This window comes from Canis aureus, chromosome 17 (assembly GCF_053574225.1).
Source record: "Canis aureus isolate CA01 chromosome 17, VMU_Caureus_v.1.0, whole genome shotgun sequence".
Lineage (NCBI taxonomy): Eukaryota > Metazoa > Chordata > Mammalia > Carnivora > Canidae > Canis > Canis aureus.
Window position 1 is genome coordinate 21330180 of NC_135627.1, and position 14457 is coordinate 21344636.

At 32.5% G+C, this 14457-nt stretch overlaps 1 long non-coding RNA gene across 14 annotated transcripts in view; it reads right to left on the minus strand.

The window, feature by feature from the left end:
- The window catches only part of LOC144287842 (uncharacterized), a 435194-nt gene that overhangs the window by 139672 nt on the left and 281065 nt on the right, over positions 1 to 14457 (minus strand). For all 14 annotated transcript variants that reach the window (XR_013355616.1, XR_013355613.1, XR_013355619.1 and 11 more), the window contains one exon: positions 12334 to 12479. This is a non-coding gene — a long non-coding RNA (uncharacterized LOC144287842). The remainder of the gene's footprint in view (positions 1 to 12333; positions 12480 to 14457) is intronic.

Sequence of the window (14457 nt, forward strand, 5' to 3'; positions counted from 1 at the left end):
ATACACACACACTCAAAGATACATCAACAGAAGAGGTTTGAAATGTCCTATATCAGTTGTGCTGATCAGTGAAGGTCATCCCCTCTACACTAAGACAACCCATAAACACTGGGAGAGATAGTGTTTTTCAAATGCTGAAGTCTTAATACAAATCACAAGGCACAAAAAGAAACAGGAAAACATGACACAATCAGAGAAATAAAATGAAGTTCCAGAAACCAATCCTAGAGAAATGCAAATTTATGAGCTGCCTTACAAAAGATTAAAAATAAGTATCTTAAACATGCTCATTGAGCTAAAAGAGAACAAAGATAACAAATGAAATCAGAAAAAAACAGATGCATAGACAAATTTATATTATCAACACAGAGAAGCTATCTGAAAGAACCAAACAGAAATTCTGAAGGTGAAAAATACAATGAATGCAGAAATTCATTTGATGGGTTGAATAGCAGATTTGATTGGGTAGAAGACAGAATCAGCTAATTTGAACACAGTTCTTCTGAAATCATCAAGTGAAGCAAGAGTAAAAAAAAAAATAAAAGTGAAGAGAGTCTAAGGGAGTTATGAGACATTATCAAGAAGACTAATATATACTTAACGGGAATCTCAAAAGAAGAAGAAAGATTTAAAAAAGGACAGAAATTTGAAGAAATAATGACAGAAAGTTTCCCAAATCTGAGGAAATAATTGGGTATAAAAATTCAAGCAGCTCAAGAAATATGAACCAGATAAATCCAAGGAAGCTCACATCATAACACATTATAATCAAAATATTAAGAGACAAGACAAAGAAACACTCTCAAAATCAACAAGAAAACATTGCAAGATAAAGATATTTCATAAAGTCCATAATTTAAGATTAATTCTAAAATACTATGACCTATTTGTTAAATATTTTAAAAGAATTTCTTAAAGTATGCACAGTGATTATTTCAGAATAAGAAATGTCAACTAAAATGTCCCCTGATTTTATTGAACTTTATTATAAAACATAGCACATACACAAATAAAACATGGAGAAAAATACAGCCATTGTGTACATTTATCTTTGTGGATCCTTTAATGCCTCCTTTCAGGCAAAGATAATTTCAAGAACTACAGTAGGTGTTTTAATAATCATCACTACTGTGTAGGGATAATGGGAAAGAACAATAAACAAATAAGTAAATGTGATGATATCCTTGAGATACTGTGTTACCACTGTGGAGTGAGGGAGATACAAATGTGGAAATGTCTAAAGGCAAAGAAACCAGTGGCACAGAATGAAATTAGAAATACAAATATGAATGCATTTTTTTAAGATTTGAGAGAGAGAGCATGTGCATGAATGAGCAGGAGAGAGATAGAATCTCAAGCAGACTCTCTGCTGAGCATGGAGTCCACATGGGGCCTGATGCTATGACCCTGGGATCATGACCTGAGCTGAAATCGAGTCCGATGCTTAATCAACTCACCCACCCACGGGCCCCCCAAAATATGAATATTTTCTATATATATAGTTCTATGAAAAAGCCTAGAAGCAAACTCACCATGATAGCATAAAGACAGTTTGCATGCAATTGTGGGTTGTACCTTCATTCCCCATGAAAGAATCTGAACTTCATAAGAAGTGCCTAACTTAAGTGCTATTATTGACTGAGCCTTCAGTATCTACTTCAGAAAGTAAAAAAGTCCTTCTCCTACAAAATAAAATGTTAATGGGGCATATTAATAGGGGCCAGGAACCAAGCTGAAGGGTTTTCTCCAAGCTAAATCTCTGACAATTTGAACACTACACAATTAAAAACAGTAATAAATTCTGAATGAAGAATAGGAAGGAAGGAAGGAATGAACGAATGGGAGAACCAAGTATTCATAAATTCTTGATGGAAAAGGTAGGAATCTTTCTTATAGGAAAATGGTGAGTGAGCACTTTACAGAAAAATTAATTTGGAAAATCATAACTTTGTAAGCATCATAGAATGACTGCTCTAGGTGTGAATAATCAATGAATGATAAATAATGGGGAGGGTGGACAGAAGGTGTAAGGAGTAGAATGTTTCTGTTGTCTTAAAAGTCTCTATTCATTTGCAAAGAGAATATACGTTCTTCTCTCTGGAGAAGCCAGAGAATGAATACCTTGACCAGGTGATCATACTTAAAATCACAAATGAAAAACACATGGAATTTGAAAGGGACATACATTATTTTTTAAATATTCTGACCTGAAATGCAGAATCTGAATTGTTTCAGATTAAGGACCTTTATTAAAATAAGTAAATAGTAAATGAATAAAATTGATAAATATGCTTGATCTCTCAGGAAATGGAACATCACACTGATGAAGAAAGATTTTGCATCACTTTTGGAATTAAATCAATAGGTAGTATGATTCCTTTTTCAGAATACTTCCACCTATTTTGCGGTATTAAACATATTTACCTAAAATGCGTTTCCCATAACAGAATTGGTGGTATCCATAGCGGAACCAAATAAATATGACTTGCCTTACCCTAAGCTCCAAATATCCTCATGGCAAAGACAGGCAAGACTTTCAGAGGACTTAAGAAGTGGAAAAATTTTTTTAATTATTGAATATTCTTTTGGTGTTTTGTATTACTCCCTTGGAAATATCTCCCAGAAAGATTTTTTGTTGTTGTGATTTTGTGATATTTAAAATGGCTGTAAAGACCTATGAAAATTCTGTTAATTTTATTCTATGTAATCTTCTTTCCTTTCCAAATAGATTTTTTTCTTTATTTCTGTGGTTTCATATATTGCCAGAATATATTTTGACTTTATTAAATTTTCCTAAAACATGGTGATACTTATCAATCTACAGAGTCAAGCCTTCACTCTTTGCAATATTGAATATTTTCCTGTGCCTTCTTTGCTCTCTAAAGATATGTTACCCATATTTTTTATTGACTGTCTTTTTTATAACCTTTATTTTATTGCATTTATATAAATTTTTCTTGTTCCTCTGTATTCTATGAAGTTTCCTCAAGATCAACTCATTTTCAGTTTTCCTTTGACTAAATCCCATACATTGTTATTTGTTATAATCATTTATAATATTTCCACTTATAATCCTTTTAATAATACCTCTGGTTTTCCAATTTTATTTCAGATCTACAGAGGAAAGGAAAAATCAGGTTTCCCACATCAGAGTTCAGTGTTACTGTGTTTCTGTAATAGCTTTTTCATTTTATTTTTTAAAGATTTATTTATTTTAGTGAGAAAGAGAGAGACTGAGTGGAGAAAGGGGCAGAGGGATAGGAGAGGGAGAGAAGCACACTTCCCAAGGAGTGTGGAGCAAGACATGGGCTTGATCCCATGATCCTGAGATAATGACCTGAGCTAAAATCAGGAGTTAGACACTCAACCAACTGAGCCACCCAGGTGCCCCTCTTCATTTAATTTTAATCTTTCTCTTCAGATCTCCTACTTCATCCTACATTTTAATGCATCCATTAATATTGTGTGCCCTGAAACAGTAATTTGATGTATCTGTTTTTAATTTTCATAAATTATGGTATTCAAATTACCACTTATTTTCTCCTCACATTTTCTCAACACACATGCTTCTCTTTTTTTCTTTCTTTAAGACATTTAGTTATGTATCCATTTTCCTAGTAATGATCATTTAGATTGCATACAAATATCTTCCACCACAAACAACCACTATTATAAAAATCTTGTTCTAAATAAAGTAATGGAATTTCAGCCTTGAAGCATATGCATATGTGTTTACTTGAATAATATCAGATTATTTTTCCATGATATATGTACCAGGACAAATGCTTACCAGAGATGGACATCAGGATCAATCTCCCAACATCATCACATATGGGTGTATTATCCAATATACAAAGTTTCACAAATTGATAGCTTTAAGGCATTACCTTGTTTTAATTTGTATGACACAGATAATCTTCACTGTATATAGCATTTAGTAATTTTATCTTTCTCACCTCTTCCTATTTATCATTTCTTCTCATTTCCATTATATATTTAATTTATCCTCTTGTTATATGTTATCTGACGTTTCTGTTCAGGGTTCTATAGATTTGCCTTTTTCCCCATTAATTTATAAGACTACAAAAAAAATCATGGGTTTTAAAAGCATTTTATATTTGTTATTGTTTTATGTTATATATTATATAAAACAAATGACTTGCAATGGGTTTAATTATTTGATATGAATTTGAAACACACTGAACACATCGTAGTTTGTTTTATAACATATTTACTTCTCTTCTATGTAAACTTATTTTGAGGTTCAGAAAAATTATTAGACATTGTCAGCTATGACTGACTTGTGACATTGTTAATGATAACAACCACAGAAAATGAAACCATGTAAAGTCTAAGAAAATCTTCAATCTGTATCATCCACTTATGGATAATCATGAATTAACTACACATATTAGGGCGCTGATATAAAAAGTTCTCCTTTGGCCATTATTTCACCCAGAATTGTAAAGTTATCTTTCAAAGTACTATGAATTACACACTACAGGGAGTTTCCATAAAGAACAAGATTAACTTAGGAATAACAAGGTTTTAAATCTTGGTTGGAACCCTGAAATCCTGGGAGCACACTAAAAATATAGTTTCATAGTCACTGGTGGACAAATACATAAATCATGAAGGTTTATGTAAACAGAATAATATATACAGAATAGAGTGATTTTTCTATTCCAAGGTAAGTTACTTTTTGTGTTTGGACTATATCTTATTAATATCTAAAATATCACCTAAAATGTTAGTGCACAAAGCATTTTGAAATGATAAACTTTCAGTGATACATTAAATTTATAAGTGTAAAATTATTTATGATAAAAAGAAAACCTTCATTGTACACTCTTGATATTCTTCTTGCTGTCATTTTCTCCAGCTTTTTCAGAGGGTTTAGGACATCTACTACCCTTAGTTGAGTGACAGTATTATGAAATGTGATTATTCTTTAAATTTTAATATCTTGAAAATACCAAGGAAGTTAATAATGTATGTAAATATTTTATTAAGACGTGTTACATTTAAATTCTAATATTTGCTATTTTTTGTTTAACAACTCATTCCTTTGGTTCCAGAAATACTTATTGATTATTTATATATACTTCTGGAACCTAGGTGATTTAACAACTTCCTTTCTGTCATCGATATTATACTTTCAAACATTCTTACTTTGCTTCTTTTAGACCAGTCTCAAATTATTTGCAATATATCTTGATACTTTGTCTTTTTTGTAGTGCTTCACCCATGCTATATACATTTTGATACAGCTATATTAGGTTTATTTGATGCTGAGCTCATTCAGCGAATTTAGTTCCACACAGCCTGCATGTATTGAGAATCTTTTACATGATAAAAATTGAGCTAATTTTGAAGTTACAAAGTTAACTATGGCAGTCCCTACTGATTAGTATATTAACCAAATTAGATGACTAAATATTAACTATGGATAAAGTACATATGATAAATGCCAAGCTCTGGCAAAAATACTGTACTTAGTTGAGAATGAATGGCTTAGACATATTTACATATTCTCATAATAAAAAAATCTGAAAAGTCCTTCTATTTGTAGTCAGAAACATGGAAGAAATAATCTAAACTTAGCTCTATAAAAAACTGAACAACCAGTTTACTTGAGTCTAATATAATTTACAATTGCCAACATGATATCAAGTTGAAACTTGGTTTAAAAAAATTAAGTTTCTATTTCAAGACTTCTGGGAAATGCACTCCATTATATCCACTCTAAAATAACCCATTTGTGTAATTGAAAAAGTTAATATATTCATCTTTAATAATATTTTAATAACATTATAATATGAATAGTAAACTGATTTAATTTCCTAGAAAATATAAAATTGTACAAAGTGAAAGAAATTACACTGTATTGTAAAATACAGAGGTAAATCTGTTTTTCAAAAACAAAATGGCGTAAGTAATAAACTGTCATGAAAATAAAAGCAATGCCTAAGGCACAAACGATGTAATATATCAATACAATATAGCAATGTTACAGGAATCATGGTACACCATATCACTGAAGATAGGATTAGTCATGATAACTCCTTAAAATGAAACCTGTACTAATAGTTTATATTCAAAATGATTTCATTTTCAGTTGTTTATTTTGTTGTAAATAACTAGAAAAGATACAGTTGTAATAGGACATCTCTGATACCTGTAGTACAGATATGAAATGGTTCTTTGTTTTTGCTTTTAGTTGTAAAATATTTCACAAATTAAGGGAATGATCATTCAGTTACATCATTTTAATTATGTAGATATGTATATTATATACACACACATATATATGAGTATCTTTGTAAGGAACAAAATGTTAGTTTAGTTGTTACTGATGCAAGCTATTCCTTTCATTAAAATTATTGGAAAGCTGCAGCAAATTTGTGTGACTTCAGCTCTGTAGCAGAGTATTTGATGTAATACTTCTGCTCTCTCTCACACACACAAATTGAATTCACAGAGGGTACCTGTTTGCATGTGTACTAAAGTGGAGAGTAACAATGAATGTAGTTAAAAGTGAAGAATATTTCTCTCCCATTCTATTATGGCAGTTTTAAATTAAATATATATAATTCTATCACTCACAGTATCAAAGTCATATTCATTTGTATTAGAGCAAGAAAGAAGGAATTTTTTTTTTTACATTTGTTCATTTAACAAATGATACACTCCTTAGAGAATTTTAATCGGTCTATCTAATGGAGTATGGTAGAGAGGGAAAATAGTTCTATCAAAGTAGAAGGAATAACTGGAGCAAAGGAAGAGAAGCAAGAACCCAAAAGGTGATTTGACCATCATAACAGGATGATTAGAAGCTGTGTCCCCAGATGTAAACCTAAGAGCATTTACATGGCAGCAAAGCCTACGACCAGATCAATTATAAAAATACACACAACAGAGATTTCTTGCCTTCAACAAGGCATCTCAAGAGATTCTTATCTGATTGAATTACATCCTATTGTAAAAAATGCATAGATGGCAAGAGACATGATTAAGGTCTAACCCCAAAATATCTGTGAAAGCAAATACTCCATGAAAATGATCATATCGTTCCTTTTTCCTAAGATTTTATTTATTAGAGAGAGAGAGAAAGCACAAGTTGAGGGGAGGGCCAGAGGAGAGGGAGAAGCAGGCTCCCTACTCAGCAGGGAGCCCAATGTGGGGCTGGATGTGAGTGTCCACTGCCCAAGGCCAGGAGATTTCTCTTAGTGAATTTCCTTAGGAATGCACACCCCTTTCATCCCACAGTGGAAGAAACACTTTCCTCTCCTTAGGGAAGACAGATGTAACAGTGCAGTTGGCCAGGTATCATATAACGTATATACTTTAAGAAAAAGACAAAAGAGTACTCATTGAACATGAAACAAGAAAGAAAGATATCCCCCATCAAGGTGATAATCCCAGCACAGGCTGTCTGGGCTCTTTATCTCTTGGTAAGGAAGTGTTCCAGGCCCAAGGCCCGTTCTTATGTGGCTGAGTAGTGGTCAAAAGATTGCACATGAAATAGGTATTTGGATGAAAAGAAGGGTACAAATGGAGATGTGAAGTTAGACTAGAAACCCTATGAAGAACATTCTATTAATTAAGCTTTTAATAATTTGAAAGTGCACTTTCTCTGAGAAAAGTTTTCATTACTGTGATGTGACAATTTCAGAAGCAGAATAAAGTCATTTTTAATGTTTTTAGTAATAGTTGTAATATCAAACATTTCTAGCTGGAAATGTTATGTCGTCTGTCAAATTTGCATTCATTTTCTCCTTAATGTCTGATTCCAAAATAGTACTATCAGGTATCTCTTTTTGAATGCAAAATAATGTCATAGGCTGAAGGTGAATATGAGGTCAACATTTTTTAAAAACACAATTGAAGTTAATTAAAGGTAAAATAAAGCACAGTGCAAAGCAATTATACCTTCATCATCTTTCACATCAAAATAAGATTACTCTGTTTTTCAAGTTCTTTTATTCTGTTTACATTTATTTTAAAAATAAAGTTTACACAGTACAGAATGATTTTAATAGAGATGGGACTTCAAACATTTGAGAGGATAGAAAGTTATTACATCATATTTCATCAAGGAAATATTTCATTTTTTAAATTTCATATCTGCCCATTTATGACTCATTTTTCCAGTTTTATTAAGATATAATGATATACAGCAGTGTATAAGTTTAAGATGTACAACATAATGATCTGAATTGCATATATTGTCATCCGTCACCTCACACAGATACAAAACAAATTATAGGGGATCCCTGGGTGGCTCAGTGGTTTAGCGCCTGCCTTCCGCCCAGGGTGTGATCCTGGAGATCCAGGATCGAGTCCCACATTGGGCTCCCTGCATGGAGCCTGCTTCTCCCTCTGCCTGTGTCTCTGCCTCTCTCTCTCTGTCTCTCTCTGTCTCTCATGAATAAATAAATAAAATCTTTAAAAAATAAAAAAAATCTTTAAAAAATATGTTTACAAAACAAATTACCTTGTTATGTGAAGTCCTAGAATTTACTCTCTAAACTGTCATACATAAATGACATATATGTGTGTGTATGTGTATATATATAGCAAATATATTATATATACATATTTAGCATATATAAATATGTATGATACAGCATGGTTAACTATAAACATTTTGTTAGATATTATACCCTAATAATTATAACTGGAAGTTTGTACCTTTGATTACCTTCCTCCAATTCCCTCTATTCCCACCCCTGCCTCAGGAATCTGATATCTTTTTCTGAGGGTTGTTTTTGTTTGCTTGCTTTTTGAGATTCCACATATAAGATCATACATTATTTCTCTTTCCCTGTCTGACTTAGCATTATACTTTCAAGATCTACCCATATTGTCTCAAATGACAGGATTTCTTTGTTTATACCCAGATAACAGCTCATTGCACACACATACTATACCATATCTTAATCTATTCACCTGCCAGTGGGCACTTAGATCATTTCCCTGTCTTGGTTTTTCTTTCTTTCCTTTTCTTTTTCTTTTCTTTTTTTTTTTTTAAGATTTTATGTATTTATTCACGAGAGACACAGAGAGAGAGGCAGAGACATAGGCATAGGAAGAAGCAGGCTCTCTGCTGGGAGCCCGATTTGGAACTCAATCCCAGGACTCCAGGATTACACTCTGGGTGGAAGGCAGGAGCTCAACCGCTGAGCCACCCAGACACCCCCTGTCTTAGCTTTTCTAAATAATGCCACTAAGAACATAGGGACACAGATATTTATTCTTCAACATAGTTATTTTCTTTTCTTCAGGTAAATTTTCTGTAAGTGAGTTTTTGACTCATATGGTTGTTCTATTCCTAATTTCTGATGAGCTTCCATTCTGGTTTCCATGGTGGCTACTCCAATGTATAATCCCACCAACAGTACAAAAGGGTTTCTTTCTCTCTATATCCTCACCAGCATTTGTTATTTCTTGTCTTTTTGACACTAGCCATTCTAATAGGCATGAGGTGACACCTCACTGTGGTTTTGATTTGCATCTCCCTGATGGTTAATAATATTAAGTATCTTCCCATATATTTGTGGACCATCTTTATATCTTCTTTGGAAAAAATGTGTATCCAGGTCCTTTGTCCATTTTTAAGTTGCATTACTTGGTTGTGTGTGTGTGTGTGTGTGTGTGTGTGTGTGTGTATGTGTGCTGCTATTTAGATGTATGAGTTCTTTTTATATTTTGGGTATTAACCCGTTATTAGATACGTGGTTTACAAGAATTCTTTACAATTCCGTAGCTTGTCTTTTCCTTTTGGTGATCATTTCTTTGGCTGTGCAGAAATCTTTAGTTTGTTGCTGCTACCTCACAATATTGTTTATTTTACTGCTTGTGTTTTAGGTGTTTCATCTGAAAAATCATTGCCAAGACCTATGTCAGGCAGTTTTTCCTATGTTTTCTTCTAGGAGTTTTATGGTTTCTGGTGTTACATTTAAGTCTTTAATTTATTTCTAGTTCTGTTTGTTTGGTCTTTGTTTTTTTTTGTTTGTTTGTTTGTTTTTTTAGAGAGAGGGAGAGAGAACTAGAATACTGAGCAGGCTCTATACCCAGTGCACAGCCCAACATAACCCTGAAATCATAACCTAAGCTGAAATAGAGAGATGGATGCTTAAATGACCAAGCCACTCAGGTGCCCCTTTTTTCTAGCTATTTTTTATGAGTGGTGTAAGATAAGAGTATAGTTTCATTCTTCTGCCTATCAATATACACTATTCTCATCACAATTTATTGAAGAGATTGTCTTTTCTCCATTGAATATTATCAGCTCCAAGTCAAATACTAGTTGACTACATATGCATAGGTTTATTTCTGGGCTCCTCCTCTGTTCCATTGTTCTACATCTATTTTTATGTTAGTAACATACTATTTCAACTGCCATAATTTTATAATATAGCTTGAAATCAGGACGTTTGATGACCTTAAGTATTAAGATTTTTCAACATACAAATAAAATTACCATGATCTCTGAAATTTTTAAATGCTCATTTTAAATAATATTTGGAATTATGCATAATGCTCAAAAGGTGAGCAGACATAAAGTTGTATATTCATTCTGCAAAGAATACAACTAAAGGGAAGTGACATAAAAATAAGAGCATTGGAGAGATGAAAAGGGGGCTTCATATGACATATATTAAAACAGAAATCTTTGTTATCAAAATTTTATAGGCCCTTGAATACTTTATTCTTATGAAGAATCCTAATGTCTTACTCTGTAAAATATGGCTCATGTATATAGATTTATTCTACCTTTGGAAAGTTTGTATCTGACTTTATAGAGTTTAATCAGTCTCTAAAATATACATTTCCTGTTATCTCCCATAATGTAAGACTTGAAATTCCTTTCCCTTTTCTTTCTCAAATGTGGTCCAAAATGTGCTTCAGGGATGAGAAGAAATCATTATTAAAAAATAAATAAATAAATAAAAATTTAAAAAAATAAATCATTATTAACTAGAAATCAGTAAGATATTGACCCCTGCAACATGAATTTATCACATATATATTTACGATACACTGTTCCATTCCATACTTTTTCAACTGTTTCCTGATACTTACATAATCTGGATTTTGAATCCAAACTACCAAACATTATTTAAAATGTGCTACTGAGAATACATATGGATTTCCACAAATGTCACACATTTAACATATAGCATCTTAGCCTAGATGAGAAAATGACGCATGTCAACACCTAACAATTGCCATCTAATTCCTCCTTTATTCAGAGTTCACATTATCACAAATAAATAGGAAACAGCTTCTGTAGATCTTCAATTTACTAAGGAGGACGTAACTTATTAGTCACAGTAAATCCTAAGTAGTTCCATATGCTGCTCCAATCACAATTATTCAAAGTCTCAGACATATCACATCATTCACTAATTAACACTTACTTGAATTTTAACCACAAATACTTGCTTGGCTAAGCAATTTCCACATATATATCCAGAGCAGAAAATCCCATAGTGATGCAAAACATTAATCCACAAAACCCATTATAAATGATATGACATTTTTTTCTAAATTAATTTTACAAAATTCAGAAATATCAAGACACTAAATTAATTTTACAAAATTCAAAAATATCGAGATACTTGACACCAAAAGCAAAGAGTCTAATGTGGTATAAAATAATCCATGTAGTTCTTTAAATATAAGAAGTAGTGAAGTATAAGGATTACCAATACACCACAATTTAAGAAAACCATAAAACCACATTGCTAAAAAAGAAGACACAGTCTAAGGAAAGTTAGTGTTAGGCATTACTGGTAATCACCTTTTTGAATTTTATTTCCTCTACATTTTAATTTCTTCTCAGCAAAGGACTTTAGTTACAAACCTTGAAAAACTTGAAACTTCAATACAAGAGTGAAAAAAATCCCCTGGCCTTCATTTTGGCCTCAACATTTCCTCCTTCTAGAAGAGTCTTCCATTCACTTTCTACTCACCACTTGCAGTGATCCAAGATTAAACACCCTTTCCTTTCAATACCAACTGTTTTTCAGCCAAAATTATAAATCTCATTTCAGTCATTTTAAATTAAATTATTTATAGGAAACATTATTTAGGTATAGCCACATGATCCTAAGCAAAGAAATGGTTACCACATCACTGCTGCTTTCTATTTTAGAGTTTGCAATTACCATTATATCATGAAATCCTTCCAAAGGATATTTCACTTTTCTTTCTTGTTTCTAAGAAACTTGAGAAAACGATCTTCTTTGTCATATATATATATATATATATAAACTTGCTTTCTTCCCACTAAGTTTGACCCTCTATAACACCATTTTCACCTACCGTGTACTGAGACATCTTTAACTGCTAAGCTTTGTTCTTCTTCTTCAAGTTTGCTTTTGTTGTTGACATAATCACAGCCTCTGGTCATGCTTGCCACTGCTCCATCATCTTGTTCTTCTGACATCTCCTTTTGAACCTGAGTATCCCTTAGAGACAGAGAAAAAAATGAAATAGGTTTAGGCATCAACTTTTCATTGTGGTTAAATATGATAGAACAACTCATACCTTTTATAAAAATCAGTGTGAACTCAAACAATAAGGACAACACAAATATATTTCACAGATATACAATTATTTACACTGAAATAACAGGTATGTTTCTAATCAATACTATTTTGATTAAACTAGGGAACGTATATGTTTAAGAAAGTTAGACATAATGTTTTTATTTCTTGACTTTACTTTTTTTTTGACTTTACATTTTTAATTAGAAATGTACATCACATGCATTCATTGAAATTTTACTGCATAAGTCAAAATCCTGTAAAAATCCCAAAAATCCAGTCATGGAGTTCTACATTCCAATTTTGGAGCACCTAATAACACATATTTAATATCTGTATAATAAATATGACATATATATATTATTAACACAGATATTAAATATATGTCAGGGGAAATTAAGAGCTCTTCATTCTTAGATATTACTAGAAAATTTTACTATCGCAGTTAATATTAAATATTTGTAGTCAGTCTCTCTAAAATAAACTAAAGGGTTATTAATCAGAGAGTAAATACATATGTTAAAAACATTAATTATAATATATGCTATATTTCATTATAAATGAAACCAAATGACTCAGAGTCTTATGATGCTGTTGGAATCCATTTAAGTGTGAATTCCCAATGTGCAGGAGCCATTTGAGTTATTGAATGTGCCTTTTAACTCATAAATACTACACATTATGGGTTGGGTTGGGTTTCATATACTGAAAGTCCTAAACCCCAGGATCTCAGAATGTGACATTATTTGAAAATAGGATTGTTGAAGATGTCATTAGTTAGGATGAGGTCATACTGGAGCAGGATAGGCTCTTAATCCAATAAGACCCGTGTCCTTATTAAAAGGGGATATTTGAACACTGTCAGGCACACAGGAAGAACACTATACAAAGATGAAGGCAGAGATCAAGGTGATGCAGCATAAGCCAAGAGAATGCCAAAGATTGCCAGCAAACCACAAGAATCTAAGAGAGGCTGACACAGATGCTCCTTTACAGCCTTCGGAAGGAACCAATCTTACTGACACCTTGATCTCAGAATTCTAGCCACCACAACTATAAGACAATTTCTGTTTAAGCTGACTAGAAAGGCCTTAACATTCCCCTCTGCTTGACTAAACTTTAGGCAGGTCTCTTCCTGAGGTTTTGTCCCTAAACTTCCTTATCTTAATCATTTACATTAGAAAAATTGCAATTATTTTTTTTCTCTATCCCTTGGACATGTAAATCTTCTCCCCTCCTCTTGCCAGTTTTATAAACCAGGAAAATCTTTCTCAAAGACCTGGGAGACATTCCTTTGAAATGCAGACATCAAAAAAATTGGGTTCCAGTATCCTCAGACTCTGTGGTGGAGTGGGAGCCAGACTTCTTTAAGCAGTGTCTGGGAAACCTGGATGACCTAAAGACATTGACCAATCCACCTCTCCACTGTCTTGTACTTTTCCACTAGCTCACCCCAGTACTGAAAAACTCTCCTGCCTTCTGTTTGAACAAAGTTGACCTCACTCTCCCACCCTTATTGCATTAGTCTTGAATAAAGTCTCATTTGGCTGTTTAACTCTGTCCAATTCTATTTTTCACTGACAAAGCCACTCAATTTGTGGTACTTTGTTACAGCAACCATAGTAAACTACTATGATAGCTAGTATCTATTGAATGTCTGGTAAATTAATAAGGCAAAGAGCTTCAAATACTAGATTTAGAAAGAATGGACTTAGAAAGAACAGAGTCCAATCTCTAGAATTTTACAGTTAAAATTACTCTTAGCTATGGTTTATACATACCTAAGAAACAGTACTGGCAGCTAAAAACAGTATAAAAAGACCATCGACTACAATGTTATATGGAAACACAAATTAGATAAGATAAAGTATTTAGGGCAGAGTTTAGCATCTATTTATAA